Genomic DNA, 26,184 nt, shown 5'->3' with positions numbered 1-26,184 from the left:
GGAGGGCAGGGTTGTGATTTCATTGGTTCCCTACAGCCCATGGAAAAGATTTGGAGGAAAAAGCATCTCAGTTCTAGTGGAAATCATTTTCTCCTTTGTTCAAACACATCATCAAACACAGCTATCTCTTAAGTTCACCAACTCTTTAGATTTGAAACCCTGGGATACCAACTCATTACATTGTAACAAGTTCTTGGAATTTCCTCTATTACTAAATTGCAATTTATTGAAGCAGGCTTAGTTGTTTTTATATGTTAGAAAGCCAATGTTATTTGCTATAATAGAATATAAGGGTAAAAATCACAAGGTTAATATTAAGGAGTTATCTGGTTCCAGTGGCTTATGCCTGTAATCCTTGCTACTCAGGAGTCTGAGATCTAACCATGGCAGTTCAAAGCCAGCTGGGCAGGAAGCTCTCCTTGAAGCTCTTCAACTAAATGCCAGAAGTGTAGTTGTAGCTCAAATGGCAGAGTGCTAGTCTTTAGTGAAAAAGCTCAGGGATAGGGCCAGGGCAATGAGTTCAAGAACTCCCCCCCATACACACACACATATTCACCCACCTACTTTTCAAAATAGCCCAGCCAATATTATTATTATTATTTTATTATCATCATTCACATTGTAGCGATAAGCAAACTGATATTTTAAATGGTTAGTATATATATGTATATATGTATGTGTGTATATATATATACTAATTATATATATATATATATATATATATATATATATATATATATATATATTTCCAAACTTGGTACCTCACACCCTGAGGTCATTTTTGTATTTGATAAAATGAAAGACATGTAATAGTTAGAGATAGGCTGGTGAAAATTTCACAAATCCTTCTCTAAAAGAAGAAAAAGAGATTGTCTGTTTCTCTAATTATCATTAGCAAAGTGCTTCCACTCTGACCAATTTGAAGCTTACAAAGCAGTCACTCATCAGCTCTGGAAAGTGTTGAAAATTGAACCATCAACCTTCTGAAATCGGAGAAAGATTCAATTCTAGCACCCCACACCCACTGGAATCATCTCAAAAATTAATATGCATTCAAATCATTTAGCAAAATGCAGATTAATATCCAGTCAATATCAGATAAGAACTAAGATTCTGCATTTTTAACCATTCCTTCTGTAATGAAGATGTTACTAATTTGAGGACCATGCTAACGGAGGACAGGGACTTGAAAGAAGATTGGATCCTAGTTCAAACTTCCTGGAGTACGGAAGAAGTCAATGGTGGGGGTGGGAAACAATCACTTTCTCTTCAGTGTCTTTTAACATCATGTCCATGATTGCTTAGTATCACTGCATGTGTACATAGGAGTGAGCAAGTATACTTGACCTTGAGATACTGAACTAACTTAAAGGGATAGAAGGGACTTTTATATGATTGTGCAACCTTCTCCCTGTTCAGCACCTTTTTAGTTAAAAAAATGTGTGACACATGGGAAAACTGTCCAGCTAACAGATGTGTTCAAATTCACACTCACCCTACAGGAAGTGCTGAGGATTATTGTGATCTTCCATTAAAGAGAAGTGGAATTCCATTGTGTTCATTAGAATGATGCCATTTATTTGCCTGCATCTCTACCATGACAGGGTCTAATGTGGTCCTTTTGGTCTATTGGCAAATTACTCTCAGCTTTATAGGAATTCCTGAGATGCAATCAAATGTTATGTCAGTGTTATGAGAATTAATAAATGTTGTGAATAGTAGTTCCATACACAAAGTTCCTAACTCTCATAGAAGAAGAAATTAAACAAGGTTGTAAAGCTTGGGCAAAAAGAAAATCAATTCATTTTTATATCTTCCAACCACAGAATGGATGTAATATTATAATGCTGCTGTGTTGATTTACACCCTCAATTGACATGAAGAGCTTTTAGCCTCTTGGAAAATTTTACATATAAAAAAAGTCTTTAAGTTGCCCCCAGAATAGAACATCGTCTTCTGGATAAGACACTTTCAATCTGATGTTCATCCTCAATATTTGAGAGATAGTTCTAATTATAGTGTAGGTCTTGCTCTGTTGACTTCAATGTTTTCTGTTAAGGTGAAATCAGTCAATTCTCAGATATGCTAAATCATTACATAGAAACATACTATATCATCAATTTTGTAAACAACATAAAGAAAAGTAAAAGTTCCAAATGATGAGACACATACTGATAGGTGAAGTTTAAAACAAACAAACAAAAGGGCTCATACAGTATTTCAGGATTCAAACCAGGAGATTACTGTGGTTGACAGGAAATTATGCTTTTATTATCCTCTGGACTTAGTGGTCACAATATTTCATGGGAGCAAAAATGACACACAGTGCTGGAGAGTTTCTATTAAAAATGTTTCTGACCTTGAATTTAGAACCATTAGCAGGCTGCTTCAAAACAGCTAAATGCACGTTGAATTCAAAGTGATATTTCAGGAACGAAGGGACTATGATTCAGCATGTGTCCAGTGCAATTCAAGTCAAGCCCTGGTTGACTGAAGTTGCATAGGTAAGAACAGCTTTTGAATTTTAGAAAGGAATGCTTGCATGTGTTCAAATATAAATAACACAAAGGGATCGTCTTTCCTAGAGCCCGAAGAATGGCCTGATGAGATTCCTTTGGTACAAAGAGATTCCAAAATATTTTATGTGCACAAACAATTATTGTATTTGCTTGTTTATTCTTATACTCAAACACAGCAGTTTGGGTGATTTTGTTTTTTTGGCACCAGGATTCAACCAGGTGTCAATCTGTCCATAAGCATACCATTTGCTTGTTTTATATTCATGCATAATACTTGCAAAGTCTACTTTCTCCTGTGATGGAAATGTTTCCTTTTTAAAAAATAAAAATCTAGAGCCTCTTTCTTCCTTCTGTAATTGCTCCATACTCTAGCAAAAACCAACAAATGTTTTTTTACTTGTGCAATGAGTTCAAAATTTTATTTATTCATCACATAGTAGCTTCTCTAGGCTTACAGATATTTCAGAATGGGATAACAAAGACTGAGAAAAGACAAGAAAGTCAAAATAAGCTCCCTTTCTCCATGTTAACAAGCCAAACCTGTATTTCTTTCTTTCTTTTTTTAATCATTTGTGGGGCTTGAACTCTGGGCTTGGGCACTGTCCCTGCACTCTTCAGCTCTAGGCGAGCTCTTTACTGCTTGAGCCACAGCGCCACTTCCAGTTTTCCAGTGGTTTATTGGAGATAAGAGTCTCACGGACTTTCCTGCCCGAGCTGGCTTTGAACCTCGATCCTCAGATCTCAGCCTCCTGAGTAGCTAGGATTACCAGTGTGAGCCACCGGTGCCCGACCAAACCTGTATTTCTTAAACTTTCTTGGAATCACATCTTTAGTTAAGATTATGAGGGTGTATCTGTTCTGTTGGTCTTTCTTAAAGTATCACTGTACTGACATTATTCACCAGAAGGTAAAATATTTCTTTTCTATTTCTTTTCTTGTGAGTTACAGAGCCAACTGTAGGAGGAAACTGTTCCTCGTATTTACTCTAAAACTTTCCTTCCTTGGTTAACCTGAATCCCATATGCAGAATTGTATAGCCAAAGGCCTCAGGCTTGAAAATAACTCAGCTGACCTTTCAAATCATAGCAACCAATCAGAACAACTGATTACATTGTGAAAAATCTGTCTGGAGATCCAGGAAATAGTTGTTAAGACTACTGGTATAGGAATTCATAAATCACAGCACTACTATTCATGAGATGAACAACACAGGTACTCATAGCAGTTGAGGATTGGGGTAGTCTGTGTTTCCTACCAACTGCCTGGAAGGATCGAAGAAAACAAAAGTGTAAACAGCATCATGTAGCAACCATATTTACTATTGTCAAAAGTGTTCAACAGAACACTGTCGCAATTTTTTTTAATTTACTTTATTCCAATCTGTTTCTTGGTACATCTGGTAGTGGTGGGATTCTAATGTAATAAATAGCTTTTCTACTTTTGCTTTAAATATATATATATATATATATATATATATATATATATATAGGCATGAACTCAAAATAGGTATACATAACCTAACATTTTATAAATGTCTCTCCATTACCCACATCTAATAGACAATTAGTGATTTTGAAATGTTTTATTGGGTCTAAAGAGTTGTATTTGTACACATTAAATACAATCATTTTTCTTTTCCCTACAGGTAACATGACATTTTCCTTTTTGTAATCACTATTTTCAGCTGAGAGAGCAAAGTGCAGACAGTACCGTAACATAGTCAGCCGATTCACCTTTAATCAAATTGTAACCACCACCTGAAAATCATGGTCTGCTACCTCTCTTCTATAAGGGAAGTCCCTCTTCACTTCATGACCATCCACAGACACAGTTGTGTATGGATGGTGCAAGACAAAAGTCCCTCCTCAACCAAAATAAGAACAAAATGATATTTTGTTCTGAGAGAGCAGTCCTAATTGAGAGGTTGGATTTAGATAGCATGTCTTTTCAAAACAAGATTTGACATCATTTTGTAAATTTATTTTAAAGAACTTTAGCAATGTCGATAATAGAAATCAGGTTTCCTTTTACACTGAAGAAATAAGGAAATTTCAGGGCTCTGGTGGCTCCTACCTGTAATCCTACTCAGGAGGCTGAGATCTGAGGACTTGAGTTCGAGCCAGCCTGTGCATTTTTGCTAGAATGCATCTCAAAATTAGTTAGCACAAACAGGTTTGGAGGTGGGGTTCAAGTGGTTGAGTGACACTCTAGTAAGCATGAGGTTCTGAGTTCAAATACAACACAATCAATTTTTTTAAAAAAGGAAAGGAATAGAAAAAAAGAAGTGGAAACGAGAAAATGATTAAAGTAAGTTATATCACATAAACTAGTGATACAAGATAGCTTATCAGGAAATTGAAATACAGCCAACTATTCCAGAATACTAAGTCAAGAACTTGCCAATTCTATTACAGAGCCAGTATTAGTACATGTTCATGTGTGCCTTACTGTTGTTCTTTCTGGTTTCAAAGGCTTTATTGCTTGAAAATGACCCAATAACAGTGTTAATATGAAGTATAAAAATATATGTTGGAGAGGTAGACAGGTAGACTTGATTTAAAAAAAATACTGTGTTGTCACTCCGAATGCATAGTACCTAAAAACACTAAGAGAGCTAATTGCAGATACTCTGAATTAAGTATATTATCTTCCATTACAATACTGGAGAAACTCTGGAAGATCCATGAAAGGCACAGAGGGTTTTTTTTTCTATTTTAATTACAATCAGCATGATTACTTTTCATTTTTCTGAACATTTCTATTTTGAACATGGACACTAAGTTAAATTTTATTCATCAAGCTCAGACAGCAACAGATGAAGAATGAAGTGTGCCCTTGTAATTTTCATGTCAGATTTTAGAAATGAGATTGCCTGTGTAAGAAAGGAAATTGTGTCCTTATGATATTTGTGTCTGTTTCTCTCTCTATGTATTTTTATGACATTTGTGTCACATCACAAATCAGATCACATTTTTATGCATTCATCTATTTGGTTACAAAAAAAACAAGCCTAGGTGAATATTGTTATAACTGTTCATCAAACACAAATATAAGGCAAGCTGTTCACATAATGGTGTATATAGAGAAGATTAAGAATCACTCATTTAATAATTGTTACTAATATGTTCAATATGCTTAAGATATACTTTCAACATGCATAAAATATTAGTTCATATATCTACTAAAGCATCTCATTATGGACTATGTATCTCCTCCGTGTGTGTGTGTGTGCGCGCGCGCGCGCGTGTTTGCAGGCAGATACCCTGCTGACTAAAAGCAATATAAAGAAGTAAATGCACTATATTAAATGTGTAAGATCTTATCTATGTGGATTTGATTACAGAAACTAATAAAGTATTCTGTAATTAAGAAAAAAGAAGTATGGGATTATCTTCAGAATCTACAAAGACTTCAATTTACACAGTTAAAATGTATTGCTTCATTCAAATACTCTCAAACACATGTATATATGAGAGAAGGAGCAGGATGCAGCCTCCGGCAAAGAGTGGAAGGAAGTTGTTCTCAAGTTATTATTAGTATTATATATAGGTGACACTGGGACTCAAACTCTGTACCTGACACTTGAGCTCATTGGCTAGCACTCTCTGAGCCACACATCCCACCCATCCAGCGATTATTTTTTACATATTCCTACCAATGAAAATGTGCAAAAGTGTTTCTTGTAGAATGATTCCACAATTAGAACATTTCTCCCAAGCAATCATTGTTGTATATCACATGTGGTTTAAGAGTATTCTGTGCTGTGACTCACATGTTGGAGCTAATTCTTATATTTGTAAAACTGACTTATGTCCTTTCTTTTATTCCCATATCATTTAAAAATGTTTGAAGGAGAAAAATGCTTTGTAAAGATGGGCAAAAATTGATTTTAAAGTAAATGAGAAAAACTGTGTCGAAAATTACACTTAGGAAGATTTATGAAATTTCTGTAGAGAATATGTGGAAGGGAAATCCCAGTATTGAACTTTCCATATGATTGTGTTCCTTCCCCTCCCTTTATTGAAAATAGCTTAGAGAAGACAGGGGACCTAATCATTGCTAATTTGTCAATGCATTAAATATATGATTGCTGGGCACCAATTCTGTACTTGGCCCTGAACCAACCATCTTTCTGGCATTTGCAATTGTCTTTAATAATGGTGAGGCAGGGAATGAAAGTGTCTGAAGTTTGTAAATACAACCTTTATTATTTTATGATCTTTCCGGAGATACAGAAAAATCACATCTCTACATTTCCACATTATCAACAGAACTTAAAACTAAAATCAAGATGCTTATAGGCAAGGAGGTGATTGGTGTTTATGATAAGGAATACCTCATGACATTTTTAAACTCACGAAATAAAACCTTGGGATGTGATAGAAAATGGAAACAGTATTGGCCCTGGTGCTATGTCACAGAACAGCGATGGAGATTTATTTAGGAACCACGTAGGAGAGAAGAATCGAAATGGCATCCTTTGAACTTATTTCTTTTCTGACCTTTTGAAGTTGCCAAGTTCAACTAATTTTCTACTCATGGTTACATCTGAAGTGGGTTCCAGAGGCATGAACCAACAGTTCAGAGGAAACAGTATGCATCCCAACTTTCTGTGTGAATGAAAGGGAAACAAAAGATTCATATCTCTGCTTTTAATTAACCATCTACCAAATCAAACATTGGCCTTTGTTCATCAGCAGGAAAAAAAATGGTTCCAGTTATACCTGTGCACTTGTGGGATTCTGGGAAGAAATTTCCACCAATAAAGATATTCCTTTAAAAAATATTTTGATCACTAAGGCAATAAAGATGTCAAAGAAAACACAACCAAATTCTCATATTGAAGCAATAAATGAGTTAATTACCTTCAAGAAGTTACTTTAAAGAAGTAAGGTGTTTGTGGTGTGTGTGTATGTGTGTGTGTGTGTCCGTGTGTGTGTGTGTGTGTGTGTGTGTCCGTGTGTGTGTGTGTGTGTGTGTGTGTGCGCGCGCGCTTGTTTCTTGATACAGCATTTTAGAAGCTGGAAGAATCTTCCTTGGTTTATGTAAGCATTCTGAAATCTATGCATAAGACACCAATGTTAGGAGTGTTTCCTTACACTTAAAGGAAAGTTAGTCTCTGCCTTCAGTAATTACCAACAGTGCTGAACAGAAAACACCATAAAGAAACCTATGCTGCTTCTCTGTCTCAATAAGTAACTGTACCAAATATAAAAATTACTGAAACCAGTATCAGCAGCATCACCGAGCACAGTATTTTCAAAAGGAAGCCTTGGGACTCTCAGTTCATAGCTATAATTGAAGGGTTGCACAGATTATGTTTCTCTCTTGATTTGTCAACCATAAAACTTGGGTGCTGGACCACACAAGTGGACGGAAGTATCAATTAAATGTCATTTTACCCACTGAATGCTTTTGGAACATTGCATGGAATATTTGCTCAAATTGGAATGTTGATAAAGCCATGGGGGAAAAAATCACTTTTAGGTAGAAAAATATAGATTGTTTTTCTTTCTTAAAGCTTTAATTTACTAATATTGATGAGATTTTTCTGAGCAGTTGTTGAAGTATGTTCTTGTTCTTTTCCACGCCAATAAACAATGAAGAAGAACCTAGAAAGCAAAGCCCAGAGCTCTGGGCTTTGGAATATACATTATGTTCTCATTTTTTGGAGTTTTTTTAAATTTTATTTTTACTTTGTTCTAACAATCTGATCTTCCTGGAACATCAGACCTTATGTCTTTGCATAGTTTTCAGGAAATGTTACACAGCAACTATATTCATACATTAGAGATCTATTTTATCCTGCTGAGTAAACTTGATGACTTTCAGTTAATTTTGTTTCATATTGACAGGAAACTTTTTACCACTAGGTCCTTCAACTGTGTTCAGTGCTAAATTGAGTACTTTAGGCAAATACTGCCTTGACCACAGTTTGATATTTTGTAAAACTCAAGTAAAATTATTTTCAAAGGCAAGGCCATCCTTTTCTTTAGGGTTCTTAGGGCAACAAATGGAGCTACTAGTCTAGTGATTGCTGTTTTAATGCGATCTGTTCTTCAGCCAATTGATACAGCTGCAAGAACTTAAGGAGAGGCATCTCAACACCAGCAACGCAGAACAGAAACAGAATGGTCTTGGGTGCAGAGACTCACTCACACATTGGGAGTCTGGAGAGTTTCAGGAGACAATAAATCATCGATCAGAAGTATTGATTTTTAGTAGCAATGATGATTAGAAATGTAAGATCCAATTTGAATAGGGGGATTAGCAAACTTTGCAGGGCAGCATTATGATCTATACTCTGAACAGAGCTTTCACAGATCGTTGGCCAATGACTAAAATACTTGGCCACTCTGTGATAGTCTTTTGGGCAGTGTAGGGAATGGAATGAAGAAGATGAACAGCTCTGACAGCAGCGATTGCCAGAGTTGCTAGAAAACACTCCTTTACAGGAACAATTTCCCTCAACTTCCGATCCTCTTCAGAGTAAAGAGGATGGAGGGGGAAAAAAGAAAGAAAAGAAAACACAAAACTGATGATTTAAAGTCTAAGGTGATTTAAAATCTCGGGACCACTCCAGCATGAAATGACAATGTGACAAGCAGCTTCACAATTGCTAAAGCACAGTTACAGAATATTATTATCAGTATCAGTAGTCACTAAGGAGGAAAACCCTAGAATTTCTTTCAACCACAGAGCTCAGGGAAGTGGAAAAACGTGTCTGGACAAGATGATTACGGAGAAGTCCCTATGAGGGCAGAATAATCTAGCCCTCAGAATACATCTTTCAATGATGTATTACTCTTCTTAAATGAAGACTAGTTCTCTCCTCTCTCTCTCTCTTCTCTCTTTCTCTCTCTGTCACACACACACACACACACACACACACACACACACACACCACACACACACACACACACACACACACACACACACACACACGAGAAAAATCCTAGCAAAATTGAACACGGATGAAAACAGCCAGGGAGAAATTTCAGTGGTGTTCAGTGTGAACGACAGAGCTCATTTTGCATGCAGTCTGAATGAATGGAAAATCCCACTCTCGGTCTTACATAAATATACCCCCCTCCCCAATACCACCACACATAATTTTTCCATTTGGAAAGGCTCTTATAATAAAGCCAGAGGTGACAGCTCAGGGAAGGGTTTGTAACCATTGAGATAGCTGTCAGGGGTATTCTAAAGAGAAGCAGCGCTTGGAAACGGCCCCAGCCAAGCCTCGTTCATCTCTCTGCTTGCCCGTGGTGCCAGATGCGAGAGAGGACGTGGTTCTGAAATACCTTTTTATGCATCGGCTGGTTCCCACGGCCAGCCCACAAATACCGTGAAGCCGGATGACAGCAAACAGTGGGCTGATGTGATTAGCGGCTCTGCACACCGAGGGATTGTCGGATCATAACCCCCTAAAGAGGCAACTCTTGCAGAATTCTTCAGGCGATCATGGTAAAGTTGAAAGGGCCCTTCTCTCTCGCTCCCGCTTGCCTGGTTATAAGCTCAATCCTTTAATTGGAGCCGAAGTGAGCAGCCTGCCAGCCTGACATCCACCCCCCCCCCCACCCGCCCATTACGGACTAATGTTGTGCGTTTGCAACGAGAGACAATTAATGTTGTTTGATTTCTTACACTTAGCAACCCAAGCAAGCAGCTGCCATCTCCGCTCCGCGTAGGCAAATGGCTAGTCTTTTACGTGCCCACCGGCTTCTCTGTGCCTGCGGGCAAGGGTCCACGATCAGAAAACTTTGAAAGAAAAAAAATATATATATCATTTGGCCAGATTGAGTGGGGGAAATGTTTGGTCTTGGAGAGGAAAATACACACACACACACACACACACACACACACACACACACACACACATCAGAGGAGATCGAGGATACCTGTTGGCATCAGCAATGACCATCGCACGTTTCACCATGCCCAGTCTTGGCTGGAGCCCTGAAGAACGGGAAGCGGTCCCTCGCGAACCTGTTACGCACTGCACTGGTAGAATCCGGGCCAGAACTCCCTTTCCTCTGGTCCTAAGAAGGGCGCCGCCCGCCCCCCACCCCCTTCCCGTGGGTTCCGGGATGCAGCACGACTGCACGCGCATCTCCTGATTCTGCGGGCTCCGAAGGGGCTGGAGGAGGCGTCCCAAGCTCGCGGAGGGGGGTTGGATGGGGGGGGGGGGTCTCTAGGAGCGCAGTCTCCAGGGCTCAGGGCAATGCTGCTTGGGGCGAGCAGGGGAGAGGGGTGTCCTACCCTGACATAAGGCAGCCTTGAACGAAGATTGAGTCTCCAAGCGGCTCTGAAGCCCCTCAAGTTTGCAGCGGGCGCCGCGCCCCCGCCCCCTCCCCGGCTCCCCCCCCCCCCCAAGCTGGAGCGGCCACTTGTGGGAAAGCCTGGATCCAGGGGTGCTCGCGGTAGAGCAGTGACCCCCTCCCTCCGCACCACGGGGGTCGCCACCCACGCTCGGGAGATGGAGAGGTCCCGCGAGGCAGCGATCGCACCCCCCGGTCCCCTCCCACACACCCCGGGCTGGGCTTCTCACCCTGCTCGGGCTGGGCGGCGGGTGCTTCCCATTCACCGCACGGACCCCGCAGTGGAGACGCGCGGCTGCGGCGGCTCCTGCCCAAGTCGCCAGGCGGCAGAATCTCCAGGCGGCCCCGAGGAGGGAGCCGAGCAAGGGAACCGAGGGACGCAGCCTGGAGCGTCTTGTGCCCCTTCTGAATCTGCTTGTAGAGCAGTTTGCAAAAACTGCCAGTCTCCCTTCCCCCCAATAAAATAACCCCCTCCCGCCACAAATGGCAAAACCGGGAGATTCAGCTTAGCCCGTGCCAAAGCTAACCACCCTCATCCACCATCCCCGGGCGGGGGGGAATCGGATTTGGGACCCGGGGTGCGGGAAAGGTTGTCCGAAAAGAAAGAAACCCCCTTCAGTGACTCCCAAGCCAGAAGGAATAGGCGGATGGAGGGAATACCTACCCGTGTGGAGCTCCGCACTGGCGAATTTCAAGCCTCCTGGTTCACAAATGGCTGGAGGGACTCGGGGTCGGTTCCCGAGGGCGGTGAGCGCCGAGCGGTCCCCGCGCGCTGGCCAGGCGCCTTCGGATTCCGTTCATGCCTTCGTGGAGCAGCGGGGCTCGGTGCCAAGACACGGGGCGGAGGCGCTGGGTTCCCGAGGCAGGGGGTGGGGTGGGGGGGAGAGGTCCGCAGACCAAAGTGCAGCCTGGTGGGTGGATGTTTCCCCCTGTCTCTACCCCAAGCCGGCGCTGATGGTGGTGATAATGATGGTGGTGGCGGAGCTTTGAAGAAAGAGAGAGATTCCAAATAAATCCACTAATTCCGGGCTGAGCGCTCCGGCGTGCGAGCCCGCCTGCCTGCCAAATGTAACTGTGAAGTGATGTGGAAAAGTGAGCCGGGTGCCTCCCCTGACGGATCTCATTGGGCAGAGCGCAAAGGCAGGTCTACCACTTGGAAATTCGTGTAAGCGGTCCCCCCCCTCTCCGCCCCCCTCCCTGCCTCTCTCCTGCACTCTCTCGATCTCTCTCTCTCTCTCTCTCTCTCTCTCTCTCTCTCTCTCTCTCTCTCTCTGGCTCTCTCGCAGTGTCTCTCTCTCTCTCCCGCGCGCGCTCGCCCGCCCGCCGCTCTCTTTCTCCCGACCAAGTGGGCGCACAACTTTTCGCTCCTCGCGCACCCTAGCACGCCCCGCGCGCGCGCGTCTCCGCCGCCAGTGACACGGGATGGAGATGCGCCCTAGCCATAGTGCGCGCACGGCCCATCCAAGACCCAAGCTGTTTGGATAAACGAGATGACAGATGAGAAAATAAAAGGCTGCGGAGGAGGAGGTACCCGTCAGCTTTCTCTCTCCAGGGCTCACCTGAGCTTTGGAGCTAGCATTATCTCAGGCACCCAGAGCTGTTTGCCGTTAGGGTGGAGGGGTGGGTGGGGAAGGGGCTGGGGGTGAGGGATGCGTCAGGACCAGCAGTGTGCGTGGGCAATTTATGGTTGCTTGATTTCAAGGGCTATCTCTTAGAGAACAGATTGTTTGCCAGATCAAGACGTCCCTAGATTAGTGGTTGTGCGTCATGGTCCTGAGGTGAAGCGATTCCTGATCTCCAGATGATTTTATTCCTTTGAGGAAACGGGATGATGGACAGCAATGGGGCAGCTACGTGGGATGTGGAGTTAAGCGGATGTGGATATGTATATATATATATATATATATATACATACATACATATATATGTATGTATATATATATTGGTAAGGCAGAACTTGCTGGGAGCAGTAAAGGCAAGGGTTTCCACATTTCTGCCTGCACACCAGTCTTGTCTTTCCTTTTGCTTCCACCAAGAGACGCTTTGTAGGTGGCCCCTTGAAGTCCTGTGATGCACTTCAAGACTGAGCTTGGGAAATGGCCACCCAGGTGTAGAACCATTGCAAGAAAGAGGTTGTCATCTCGGAGACATCTTTACCTTGGATTACGGAGGCACAGCTCGGATCACAGTTTTAACAAAATGAGTGAAATAAATGTCATAGTGTTTCTTACCTTTAAACCCCACAGGACACCCTGATTTATTCCGTTTATTTCACTCCAGACATGAAATCCGAGGATGGCATTTGTGTGTGTGTGTGGGGGGGGAGATGGAGCCATAGCCTAAGGGGGAAAGGATGGTACAGAAGACTAGACCCAGTCTGTAGAGCTTGTACTGTCTGATTGAATTATGGAGAAAGAGTGAACAGAACGGAAACATAGACACACTGTGCTTATAATGTTTATGGAAATTTGACTTTTGTGATTGTGAATCTAACTTCCTATTGTAAAACATTGAAAAGAACATTGACTATAGGTCTGATGTCTGTTTGCTTCACATTCTGGGAATCACGGACAAGAAACTTAGTGAATAATTTTATAGAAGATGAAGTGAAGTGGACTAGGAAGTAGTTTCTTCCTTGCAATCCCCAGAAAGCCATGGTTATTTATTCTCTGGGGGAGACAGAGGCTGTGTGTCAGAGAGAGAGAATCAATCTTCAATTGAATTATAAGTGTTCTTAGACTCAGACAGTCACAAGTGAACAATGACATTAATCACACTTTAGGTTGTGTTTCACTTTCAGACGTTCATTGTTCACTTTAATGAAAGGTATGAACAACTGACTAAACATTTACTTGGGGGCACCTGTGTATACCTGTGAAACCTGTAGGAAAGGTCTTATGTAATGGAAGGAAGGGGATGGTCACCGGTAACAAACTCATCCCAAAAGAAAGTCAGAGTACTAGACAAACAGCAGCTTCAGCTCTTCTGACAGAAATCTGTGCTGTCAAAGGGAAGAGAGTAAGAAGGCAGTGGTTTAAGTACCTTCTTTGGACTAGCCCAATCCTCGTTTGTCCTTTGAGCAGCCCTTGAGGACCTTGTCCTCTTCGACTCTTCTCTTCTTCTCTCTAAAATTTTAGGTAACCCTTTCTCCATCTGCTAATCTGTTTGAAGTACTGAGGGCAGGCATTTCCTCATGAATCCTTAAAAGGGGTTTGGGTGATTAAGAAGTGTGAAAGAGGATTAGGGTAATGTTACAAAGCCTTAGAAGAAGGGAAATAAAATAAAACCCGGGATGCAGAAGGACAAGGCATTTATCTCTTTAACAATTCCACCCACCGCTAATAGAATGCATTGTAAAGTCACACTGGGGAGAGCCTATCCCCTTAAGAAAGTTCTTTTCTTTCCAATCCCCCACTCCCCAACCAAAAACCACATCATCCCCTCCAGGATTATAGCCTTCCATCAGGAAAAGGATTGTGCTACGTAGGCTTTTTAGAATGAGACCTAAATTGCCTATGTTGTGGAGTATTGCAGGGGAGGAGTTGTGAGGAGTTATCTGATAGGAGTGGAGGATAGATACAGGGAAGGCTGGTGTGTGTGTGGGGGGGGGGTTGGAGAAAGAGTTGCATTCAGAATAACCTTGGCTGTGATACAAACAGTGAGCAGGATGAGGCTGGATATCTCCAGCTTGGGAGATATCTCCATGACAGGCAGAGAGTTTTGCGGAGAATCCACTGCAGCTTAGAGGAAATGAGATGGAGAGAGACTCCAAGTAGCAAATGGATATTTTCTTCGTTCAGAAAGGCTGGAACTTTAGTGAAAATCTGGCTGAAAGAGGCGATAAATCAACTGGCCAGTTAGTTGAAGGGATTAGTTAAAGATGAAGAAGCCAACCTGCTTGTAGGAAACAGAGGCCTAGAAGAGGATGGCAAAGCTGGGAAGTTTCCAGCTTCTCTCACTGAAGCAGGAAATGGCAGAAGAGAATCTATTATCTACTGAAAAAAACACAGGTTTTCCTGTTTCCATTCTTAAGTACACATTTGGAAAAGACTAAAGCAAACCAAATATAATATAATACAAAACAAAACAAAAGTAGAGTAAGGGTAGGGTGATGACTGAGAATGTTCAGGCTTTCTTGGATTGTTTTTATAAATGTAGGTGAACTAATAAATGCATGCAATGTGAGTTGGGGGTGCAGGAGTGTGGATTTCATGTATGAAAGGATTTCATGGTATGCTATCTGTTGTGTGTGATATCTGAGAAAACAAAATTGGGCAGGAGGCCAAAGCATAAACACAATGCCATAACTATATTCTTTTGTAGGAATCTAGAGTCTGTTTCCTACATTTCATTAGGATGAAAAGTATCTGAAACTATGTGTTTTGGGGGGAGTTGGAGATGATGAAATTATATCATAAATGTAACTTTAGGGCAGAAGGAAATTCAACTTCTATTTTGGTTTCCAATATTGGAGTCTTAAGTGAAATAAAGAAACCAAGTAACAAAGCTACTTTGGAAAAATTGATAAACATTCAAGTGAGTTTAGGATAGCATTATGAGGGCTGGTAAGTTTATGAGTTTGTTTTAAAGTTGCCTCTTAGTAAAATCACTGGAAGCTATGATGGTCCCAAGTTCAAGGAATATGACCCAAGTACAGAGATTTCCTAAACCTGTAATCCCTGGACCAGTTATGCGTCTCATCATGTTTTGAAGACTTTGTTAAAAATGAATATTTGAGACCCTGAATTTTGGTAGTACTCAGAAATCTTCAGTTTTAACAAATGCTGCAGGGAAATTTGTTGCTTGCTAAAGTCTAAGGACCATTGTCATAGGCAATTTCTTTATCATAAGATACACAAGAAGACAAGGAGAAAGAAAGAGAGAAGAAAAAGTAAAGTGATATATTAATAGTTTTTTGGTCACTTTTGCTGTTTTGGAATATTCTGTCTTCATCCAAAAGTCTTAATTAACAAAATAAAGAAAAAAATGTATAAGTACACTACACTTATCATGTGATTGCTTTAGCAGTGTTTCTTACGGAATTTAAAAATGAAACTCATGTACTTCAGAGGTGGTTTTGAATTGTTGGGTTAAAATCATTTAGCGCTTGCTATTCAGAAGTGTGTAAGTTCCACACTCTGCTTATGGCTTCAACTCTCCCTGAAATCAGGGCTGCATTTCACAATATGGATGGTAATTATTAATCTTGAGGTTGCCATTATATTTTCTGTAAATGGAGGTGTAAATACTTCTGAAAAACAGCATCTGTGGCTGAGAGCATTTTGGAGAAGGCCTTCAAAATGGCTTTATCTCACATCTTCCCAGGTGCTAGCAAAGAGATAAGCCCCAATTCGACTTCTAAGCAGAAAGTGGAATGGGGGCAGGTAGATTGATTTAAGAGGACAGGTACAAAGCTATCTCATAAAACAGCCCATGCTTTGTGGGTTGGATATCTTTCTTTCTCTTTTTCTTTCTTTTATTTTTTTTTTACCTTTTTCCTTTCTTTTTTCTTTCTCTTTCCCATTCTTTTCCTTCCATCTTTACTCTTTCTCTCTCTCTTTTCTTTTAATGCTTAAACCAAATAGTAATTAAGTATTTAAGCCCTTCTCAGTTCACTTGGAAAACAAGGGAAGAGAAACACTGTTTTAAGTTCACTTTCTACTTAAAACAAATAAAAGAGAAGTGGAAAGTACAAAAGGAATAAGAAAGAGAAGAGAATCCCCCCCATACTACTATTCTAGTATAATAGATTGTATTAAAGCGTAAAACATGATAATTAAATTCAACTGATTTTTAAGTTGCCTTCAAAAGACCCTTACGTAAAGTTTATAGATTTATAATAACTAATCTTTCAATGACATAGGTAAAGGCAGACATATGGGACACCATCATTCTACTATTATGCATTAAAATGGACATCAGAGTCCTGATTAGTTGTTATCAAATCTGTTATCATGGTGGGAAAGTCCATATGGAAGTATGTATTTGTGACGCAAATGCTCCATGAAAATGAAAAGCAGATTTGCATTGCAAAGAAATATCAATAAAAGATGTACAATGCTAAGATTATTATTTTTTTTGTCTGTTTGTTTCGTGCAGATGCTGCCCTGGGGAAAAGAGGCCACACACTGCCTTTAGGTTGCTGCATTCTGCCTGCACAGGCAACTGTGCAGATGGATATGGAGGCTTGCTTTTTCCTTCTACCTCAAGTGCCCTCTAGCGAGCAATATCTGTGCAGGTTTCTCTGTAAAAGGAGCTGAAAAGAAGCTGGGGGAAAAAATATTCTACCGATTGCTGTCCTAAATCCAGAATCGCTGTGCTCTTCTTTTCTTCTTCCTTAGAAGGGTTATTTCCTTATAAGCATTGGGCAAAACGAAACACAAGGGGGAAAAAATAAAAAGCTGTTGCTTTTGCATGAAAAAAAAAATCACTCATTTACTAAACTGGGAAACAAATGCTAATCCTTTCTCCAGGGGTTCTTTTGAAAGAACATTCATCATCATTTTTCCGTAAGTTTCCTTCACTGTAGTAAATCAGACAAATAAAACAAGGTAAGTTGCTCCCTGGGAAGAAATTCTGTTTTGTTCCTAACTTCCTGGCAGACCAGTTAGAAGGCTTTTGAAGCAAATTGATTAACCTCTCCTTGGGTTTTAAGTTTGTGTCTTCATAAAAATGCATAATCCTTCTTTCTTGCCTGGGGAGGCCTAATTGAGGCTTATTGAGCAATTTAAGTTCCTCAGATACAAGTTGATATACAGTTGAACTTGCTTTTCATCTCAAATCTACTAGCAGGGTTTCAAGTTCTCCTTGGTAGTTCATAAGTAAACTTGTGATCAAAATCTGTATTTCTATAAACATTAAATTAAAATAGCTCTAATGTAAATAATGGGTTTGCTTAAGAGAATCAGAATAGTAAGATCTAGAAGAGAGTATTTGGAGAAGGAAAAATGTAATTATTTCTGCAAACATGTCTGTGAGTAAATGAATAGAACTAAATGGTAAGACAGAAATCCTGCAAGACATACATTTGAACATATCTCCCTAAATTGTCTGACAAAGCAACAATAACAGAAGGTAATTTTCCTCGCCCAGACACAATCCATTAAACAGTTAGTATGAAAGACGGGATTACCTGTAAACAAACTTATGCATCAGCATCCCTCAGATGTCCAGACACCTGCCACACAACATGGAGTCCCCCCCCAACCAGGAATACTCTGACCATCATTTATCCTTGTGTTTAATCACCATGCTATAGCTGCAATATTCTAAAAGGCAAGTGATGAGTAAGGTAAGAAGTTACAATACACTCCATCCTCAGTTCTGTTACATATCTCATTGCTTTGATTATTAAGGAATGGGGACTCAGGGACACTGTGGTCTTCCTTTAAAATAAAATAGAGACTCAAGAATAGAGGTGGCTTTTTTTAAATTGTCACTCAACTAAAAAGTTAAAAAGTAGAATGTAAGTTAAAGCTTTTTAACAGTAACTACTTTTTAATATAACTCAATATTAAAGTAGCACTAAGAAATGATTATTGTAACCTACTTGCTGCAAGTCATGCTGGGGGTAGAAGCCAGGTTTTCTGGTATATATTTTTCACTCATTCATTCATTTATACTTGTCAGTTGTGGGGCTTGCACTGAGGGTCAGGGTGCTGACTCTAAGCTTTTCCCCCTCAAGACTAGCATTCGACCACTTTGAGCCTCAGTGCCACTTCCAATTTTCTGGTGGTTAATTGGAGATAAGAGTCTCACATCCAGGCTGGCCTTGAAGGATGATCCTCAGATCTCAGCTTCCTAAGTGGTTAAGATCGCAGGTGTGAGCCACCAGCACCCAGCTTGTTTGTTTGTTTTGTGTGTGTATGTATATATATGTGTGTGTGTTGCTGGGGGAGGAGGTGCCTGACAGTATTAAGGCTTGAACTCAGGGCCTGTAAACTAGCTTGCCTTTTTCATTCAAGTTTGGCATGATAACACGTCTCCTTTTGCTTTTTTTGCTGGTTAATTGGAGATGAAAGTCTGAATGACTTTTCTTCTAATATGCTCAAATGATAGTCTCCTAAGAAGTGAGGATTACAGGAGTGAGCCACCTGAGTCCAGTTTGCAGCCCAGTGATTCTCATGCATACTAAACATATGTGCACTTTATAACCAACTTTTAATCTATTTGTTACATTCTGTAGAAAGGATTGGTAAATTTCCATTGAAGAAGAACTAAAGCTTGTGCTCCTGCAAACAGTATTAGCATCCATAAACATATTCTTGTAAGTATGGATCCCAGAATCCAATTAAAACAAACCCTCAGACCAGAATCTTTTTGTTTGCTTCTTAATTTAAATCAACCAAGGTGATTCCAGTCAGGGTAAGTACCTTTTGGAAACCATTTACAAATAATTAAACTAAGTAGTGTGTAAAATCTTGATCAGTTGCTAAGTACTAGAGCTCAAGTCTGTCACATTTGGATTTGTTTATCCCTTCCTCTATTTCCAAATGTATTACTCATATGGGATTCTTGCAATAATTTTATAGGATGAGATCTGCTATTAGGTTAGGTGTATAGAATTACAGATCAAAAGAATTCTTAGAAATTTTTTGCCATTTTATCGAAATTGCAATGGGCAAGCCTTTTGTCATCTGAGCCTTATGCTGCATAAGGCTCAGAGTTACTTAGTGGATCATGAGAGACACTAAGACTATATTCTAGGTCATGGCCTTTTGTTATCACATCACTTGTCCTTGGAAACACAGTTCAGAGAAAAATTAATTAATCTAGCAATCTAAATAGTCTTCAAGATAGGAAGTCAAGAGACTGGAGAAGATAATAGTACAAAACAAAACAGAGTCCAGGTTTTCCAATCCAAATGAACATACTCTAGAATATGTCTGATTTCATTGTCTAGTGGCATTACATTTATTTCCTCCATGTAGTCTCTGCATATCTCATATATCTTGTCTTGGTTGAATTATTTCAGTACCTCAGAGTCTTGTAGGCTGCAGAACTTTGGAGTGATGATGACTGGAGAAGCAAAGGAATACATCAATGCAAGAAAAGTAATAATAATATGTTATTATGTCATATGTTGTAACACACCCTAGATACCCTGAGAGATTGTTTGCTATCTTTTCAACTAGAGTTCTTTAAAACTGTCTCTTGTCTTCTTCAAAAGGAAAGAAATAAAGCTGGACCCTGGTGGCTCACACCTGTAATCCTAGCTACTCAGAAGGCTGAGATCTGAGGATTACAGTTCAAAGCCAGCCCAGGCAGGAAAGGCCATGAAACTCTTATTTCCAATAAACTACCAGAAAAATGGCAGTGGAGCTGTGGCTCAAAGAGGTAGAGCACTAACCTTGAGAGAAAAATCCTCAAGGATAGTGAGCAGGCCTCGAGTTCAAGCCCCAAGACTGGGGAAAACAAACAAACGAATAACAACAAACAGAAATCTATCAAACGTGACTTGTGCCAATCACAGAACCTGGTGAACTTTGCCCCATTCTTCTGATTTTGCAGAATGGTATGTATTCTGACGTTCTTACTCCCAAATAATGTCATTGTTTCTGTTTCTGAACAACAGCAAAGTTTCACTGGGTGGTGTTCTCCCTCTGATAATGTAAGTAATATAATTACTCTTCTGGAAAGGAAAATAACAAATGGCATCAACAGTGATATTCATTATTTGTACAGAGTTGAGTGTTAATTTCATGCCAGGCATGATGGGTATTTATCTGTATATATTACCTCGTTTATTATCTACAGCAATCTCTTGATTTTTCAGATGATAAGACTTTGAAGACAAGCATATTTTCCTGCTCCGAGTTCTAATTAGCTTTCAGTTTGTTTCACTGATACCACTTTATAAAACAACCAATTTATCCTGTGTGTACAAGCTAATCTTTCCTCAGTATTTCTTCAGCTATTGCTGGGGTCAGAGCAGTGCAACTCTCAGCAATGGCAAACCATTTGAAGCCACTGAGGTTTGATTATGAGTCCTGAGTTGTTCTATTAATTGGACTAGCTGTTTAACCATTTTTGATAAGAATGTCATCTGACTGCACATATAACTTAACTAACTGGGCATATTAAAGGAAATGAAACACTATTTTGGAATCCTAGTGCAGTGGCTCAGGCCTCTAATCCTAACTACTGGGGAATCAGAAATCAGGAGGATCATGCATTGGGGCTAGCCTGGGCAAAAAAAAATCATCTTGACCAACAAATGCTGGAATGTGATATGTGCCTGTTATCCAGCTCCCTGGGAAATGTAAATAAAACATCAAAATCCAGAATGTCCTAAGTGTAAATGTGAGATCATATTTTTAAAACTAACAAAAATATAAAGGACCATGGCATGGCCCAGTTGTAGAGTACCTGCCTAGCGACTAGAAGATTCTGCACTCGAACCCCAGTACCAATAACTCCAACAACAACAAAGTCTAGTTTGGGGTATAAGTATTTATTTCCTCTCAAAATTTCCTCCTAAAAATGATGATGGCCAGAAATTAGGTCCTTCCTAGATCCCTGTAGCTTTGTGACCTCTCAACTGTATAAGTTTATCTCATGTTTACACAGGAAATTAAGTCAGTTATTATTACCCACTGCTCTGCAATACATTGAGTTTAAGGCAAACACTCATTCTATCTTTGTGCAAACTATCATGTGCATTCTAAATAGTTTATGTTTTGCATGTGCAGCAGCATTTCTTCTTGGAAATGAGAATAGTATATTTCCTTAGAATGGAGATGTAGCTCAGTAGTAGAGTATGCTTCATATCAAGCCCTGGGCTTGATCCACAGCTATGCCATTATCTATCTATCTATCTATCTATCTATCTATCTATCTATCTATCTATCTATCTATCTATCTATCTGTTTGTTTGTCTGTCTGTCTGTCTGCCTGGCTATCTACATATACAGATATATGTATAAATATCTAGACAGGTAAATCAAGTAACTATATACACTCTATATTTTATATGCAACTATAAATATAAATTATGCTGAAACCGACAGTGATTATGCAACGCTCATGATTAGCCATGCACACCAAAGATAATCCTGAGAATTGCCACTGTACTTGGCTCCCAGTGCTTGGGATTGGGTTATGATCAGCTTGTGGAACTGAACCTGAGCTTAGAGAGATATCTTTTTTCCTCTCCATTCTTCCTTATGCCTAGTAGTCATTTTATCTTTCCCAGTGGATTGCTCATTGGGGTTTAGATCTAATATGGCCCCAATGGTGGTGTACTAATGACTAGGCTACCAGGTTGTGGCTCTGTTGTTAAGTGTTAAAATCTTCAGAAGGGGCTGCCTAGGAAAAAGAAGTGTTGTCATTGGGGACATGCCCTTGTAGTGGTTATTGGAACCTGGCCCCTTCCTCAGTGAGGTGAGTAATTTTGGGGGGACATGCCATCCTCTTCATGCCCCACCATCCCCCAAAAGGCAACAACATCAAGTGTCCATGGAATACCTCATGAGCCATTACATGTTGCTTCTTTTTACTTCTGTTTCTGACATTTTATTATGGTGAGAGAAAGCTGATTGAAGCTCTTGCCAATGATATTTAAACCCTTCAGTAGTCATTCAAGGCTCATCTACATGGTGCGGCCACCCTCTGCACACATCTGCAAAATGAGGCTCCATCCATTGCCCTGCCCTTTTGTGTTTGTTCTCTGCCACATCACTAGGTTAGTTCTGAATTCCTTGAAAGCAGGGACTTTCTTATCCATGTGACTGTATACCCCAAAGCTTGCTAACATGTATCTGTACTCAAGAAGTGTACTCTTTTGGATATTGAACTAATGAATATGACTGCAGAGATGACTATGGTATTATTGTCAACAGTAAGCTAGAAATAAACTCAGATTTGTAGTTAGAAAAATCAGATGGCCCAGCAGATTGGTGTGGGGAGCTCACTGAGGAGAACAGATTTCACCAGAAAAGGAAGAGGGAAAAAAAGAGGATGACAAAACAAAGCAAAAAGAAATAAGCCCAGGAAACTACGTCTCCCAAGGATAGAAATAGAACAGTGAAGATAACAGACTGGAATTTTAAATTTAAAAAAAGAGAGAAAGGAAGGGAATGTGGGAAAATAATCCAGATCACAAATAGTGATACTTATCCAGACCGATAAGCAATACCAGTAGTAGTAATAATTATAGTGGCACTAAGTATTAATTATCTGCTCCTTAGAGCCTCATGATTTAGTACCTGAGTATTTACAAAGCAATTCCCTATTAGGAACTAAGTAATCCCTCAGGTACAGTATACTGTCTCAATCAATACCAGATATTTGCATGTCACCATCTACCAAAGACAGAGCTTCAAAACACATTCTCAAAAGGCTGAGTTTTCTCCAGAACTAGGGGTTCCCTTTAAGAATAAAGGAAGGACATTTTTCTCCATTAATCTTTGAGTCTCCAGTGGCATAAGAGAGAGAGAGAGAGAGAGAGAGAGAGAGAGAGAGAGAGAGAGAGAGAGAGAGAGAGAGAGAGAGAGAGAGAGGGGTAGGGGGGGTGAGATCCAATTGACTTCTACTGATTCATCATCCTCTACCAATCCCACAGCCAGCTTCAAAAAGACTTGTTCTGAACCCCCCCCTTACCCCACCTCCCCACCCCTGTGAGGACACCTGCACACATCTAGTCACAGTAGCAGATGGAAAACATACCTCTCATCTATGAACATAGTGGCTTTTTCAACAAATTAGGCTGTGGCCTGGAAAGATAACCAAGGTCACATGGCTTATTAATTACTTTTTTTTCCTTAGGAGAACCCTAAGAAAGCACATCCCTTTAGGATTCATTTAAAGACCAAAGAAGTCTCAAGGCAAAAGTTCCCACTTCTCCAGCTTTGCAAGGAATCCAGGTCAAAGCTGAGGACTCTGCAGTCAGCTTTGAGCACCTAAAACACATTTCAAATGCTAAAGTGATGGAGAACAGGAAACGCACTTTGCATCTGGATGTAAAAACAATCCACATGTATCCTAAGCGAGAGGATCTGTGCATTCCTGATTCATTTGCGCTTAAATCAATGAAGTGTTTTGCAAAAGGTATTTGATGTTGAAGAAGCCTTTTGAAAAGAGTCTGATGGGACTTTAAAAGTGGTATTTTTATTTTTGGTCTTAAAAGAGACAAATTTCCCCTCCTATGATTTTATACACAAATGACTTGATTTCAAGGTCTTATTTCTAAATAAAGCGGAATTTTATTGCTCTTAAAAAATCTTTGTACTCACATCTATCAGATGTGATTTATTGACTTGTGTTTTGTTATGCCATTACTGGATATCTGTCTGTCTGTCTGTCTGTCTATCTATCTATCTATCTATCTATCATCTACTATATAATTATCCATTTTGCTAGTGGAACTCTCAATAAAACAGGCCGATGGTTTAAGGAGTTTGACTTCCTCAGGACAATTTAAGGCTCAAAGTGTACTAGTAGACCCAAAGGGTTTAATTACACATGGGAAGTTTTATGGGTGGCAGGAAGAATACATAAAAGTAGGATCAATGGAATTGTCATGTTTGTACACAGAAAGCAAAGATAAAACATGTCCTATGACGAGTTACTGAGTGAAGGATGACTGTGGGCTGGTGTTGGTCTCAGAGTATTCCTATTTAACTCACACAACCATGTGGTGATACAGATGAAATTATCTCCATTTTATAAGAAGATTGTGAGACACTAGGATTAGACATTGTCTTCCTGAATCCCACACTTAGGAAGGAACAAGTGTATGAAATCTAACTATGGTTTGGATTTAACCCAAACTTGTTAGGAAAACCCAAGCATGGAGTAGCAGCAATTTTGGGGTAATTTCTGATGGGACCCAGATCACAGATATGGAAAATAGGTAGGCAGGGAAGTTATTCACTTTCTAATTCTCTTTCAACCTTGTAATTTCACCAAGGGAGACCATTTCCATTGCTAGTCAGTGTTGATCCTTCTCACAAGCAGAATGCTGGCCTCTGGCTCCAATTTCCTTGTTAGAATGAAAGAGCGCTGTTTTGCATTCATTCAATTTAGTTCCCAGTTTACCTTGCATTTATGGCAAGTAAAAATAACGTTTTTATTTTTAGATATAGATATAAGATTCCTTTTTCACACAAATGTTTATTTTACATTTTTAAGGAAGGGAGTTGATTAAAACATTATACCACGCAGATGGTGTATGGACTAAAAGAAAAGCAATGTAACTATATAAATGACTACAGCTTGTGGCAGAGAGAGAGAGAAAAAAAGCCTATATTAAATCAACATCCTTTCAAAGTACCATTACCACGTAAATTGTCTCCTAAACTTAGAGGAATACACATTTAAAGAAGTATTCCTGAGCTTGAAGTTTTTATTCAGTTTCAAATGTTCCAGATACCTTTACTTTGATTTCCTATAAAAATCAACTCTTAAAAATATAAATGTCAGGTCTGGGAGTTATAAAGAATTGGAACAGTATAACCTATTCCAGTGGACATTGCACAAATGCATTTAGTACTCAGGTACAAACGTACAGTATTATATTTTATATTGTTGTATCTTTCCCAGCCTCCTCCCACTAATATTTCAAAACAATAAGCATCCTCCTCAGTTAACATCCTAGACAAAGGTTGATGAAAACCCCACTACAGCTTCTCTTATTCCGAGAAGACTGAACAAAATAAATCAAATAACTCTTCCTAGTGTACAAGTTTAAAGCAGAGCATGAAAAAGAAACTAAAATATACATCCATTTTTTGGTGGCTATTTTATTTGGTTTATCACTCAATTTCATTTGGGGAGACATTGTAGTGCTTTTCAATGAAAGTTAAAGAAAAAAATTTTTTTCCTTGCTGTTGCAAAGGGAAGTCAACATATTGCTCATAAAGTGTTAAAGTCTTTATGAACTGCTGATGGATATCAGGGGAATGCTCTGAGGATTAGCTGGTGATATTGTGGTGAAAATATCCACTTCCTCTAAATATTACCTTTAGTAGCTTTATAGCAAATATTGCTGAAGAAAGAGACTATAAATCACTGAAGTCCCTACGGACTTAATACTGAAGTGCCATTTATGTTTGCCTTTTGCTCGAATTACTGGCTAATACTCTACTGAATACAGAAAAGAAATATTTTACAAAGAAAAGTGGGAAGGCAAGGGGAGAAAGAAGAGAAAAAGAGAGAAATGACAAAGAGAAACATATACCAAGAGAGACTGCATTTTATACTGTGTCTTTTCCCTTTTCGTTTCTTTGCTTGTTCTGTTTTGAAACTAGATCTCACCATCTTCCACAGGCTGGCTTTGTTCTCTGAAGGGATTCTCCTACTTCAGTTTTCTGAGACTACAAGAGTGTATCACTACAACATTGGCT

General features: G+C 39.8%; 1 protein-coding gene across 4 annotated transcripts in view; it reads right to left on the bottom strand.

Annotated features, from left to right (window-relative positions):
- Positions 1-11,955, bottom strand: part of LOC138815454 (cadherin-8) — a 360,916-nt gene extending 348,961 nt beyond the window's left edge. For 2 of the 4 annotated variants that reach the window (XM_070004893.1, XM_070004891.1), the window contains exon 1: positions 11,505-11,955. The gene's annotated coding sequence lies outside the window, so the exon portion shown is untranslated. Of the gene's footprint in view, positions 1-10,420; positions 10,482-11,504 lie in introns of those variants that run through there. The other 2 variants (XM_070004894.1, XM_070004892.1) reach the window with 2 other exon arrangements.
- Between the last annotated feature and the right edge of the window lie 14,229 nt (positions 11,956-26,184).

This window comes from Dipodomys merriami, unplaced genomic scaffold, assembly GCF_024711535.1.
Source record: "Dipodomys merriami isolate MVZ:Mamm:240054 unplaced genomic scaffold, mDipMer1.0.p SCAF_64, whole genome shotgun sequence".
NCBI lineage: Eukaryota > Metazoa > Chordata > Mammalia > Rodentia > Heteromyidae > Dipodomys > Dipodomys merriami.
This window is presented reverse-complemented; position numbering and strand designations above follow the sequence as displayed.